Genomic DNA, 1,173 nt, shown 5'->3' with positions numbered 1-1,173 from the left:
TTGAAAAAAAAAACTCCTTGGTCACAATTGTTTCTTTACAGCAATAGCATAATGGGGACACTTTGCAGTTTTAATGACAATGTGATCCAGGGGCAGTGCACTGAATTTTCATGCTTTTCTTTCACCCTTTTAACTTTGGTCACTGTGGCTTGTGATGTCATCATTGAGAGCCAAGCAAGCAATGTCATTTGCTGGCTCCTCTAGAGAGCAGACTCCAAGTTCTCCGTCTCTTTTCCTCCATCCAACTACTGACCACAAACAAGTTAAATTCTCATCGCTCCACTCTGTTCCTCTATATGATGTAAACTAGTCAGAAATGTGTTACATATCGTGTCAAAACTGCTCTTTCATATGCACTTACACATTCAAATATACACGTGTGTATGTATATATATATATATATATATATATATATATATATATACACTAAGTGTCCCAGCTAACTTGAACCAAGGGTAAAAGAAAATAGAGGTAGGGTAGAAAAACCAGTTGCATACTAGTTGCCAGCCGTCTTGCTCACCACAGGCAATTTTTTGTCTTACGTGTACCAATCTTTCCAGGCTCAAAATAAAGACCGTGAAATACAAATAAACTCATGTGACTAGCGCATATGCATGCCACGATTATTGTGCTTTCAGTCGTGGTTTGAGCGAACGGAATCAGCTGCGGCAGTGACTTGACGGTCCCATTGCAGCGGCAGGCTGACATGGCGCTGGTTGGAGCGAGCTCGCCGCGCTCACTGCTACTTACAGTCACGTGCGCCTGCTGACTGACACGGGCAAAAAAGCAATCGCATGCGTATCGGCCTGCTGCTGCAACAGGGTCGAAGAGACGCGGCCGCAGCTGATTTCGTTTACTCAAACCATGACTGAGAGCACCACAATCATGGCGCGCAAATGCGCCAGTGACGCAATTTCATTTGCATTTCGCGGGCTTCCTTTTGAGCCTGGAAAAAAGGTATACTTGACGCTTTCTTTATTGTAATTAATGGAATGGGAGTTTCTGAACATGCTCTCCAACTTTCCAATTCGCATTTATGGTCTAAAGTTATTCAATAAATTAGAAAAATTAGCGAATTAAGAAACTGCAAAACAAAAGTTTGACTATGGTGCTCAAGACAAGGTGCTGGCAGTTGTATGAAATTGGTTTCCCTGGCCTACCTCGCATATTTTT

This window comes from Amblyomma maculatum, chromosome 5, assembly GCF_055883805.1.
Source record: "Amblyomma maculatum isolate TAMU_Amacu chromosome 5, ASM5588380v1, whole genome shotgun sequence".
Classification (NCBI taxonomy): Eukaryota; Metazoa; Arthropoda; class Arachnida; order Ixodida; family Ixodidae; genus Amblyomma; species Amblyomma maculatum.
This window is presented reverse-complemented; position numbering follows the sequence as displayed.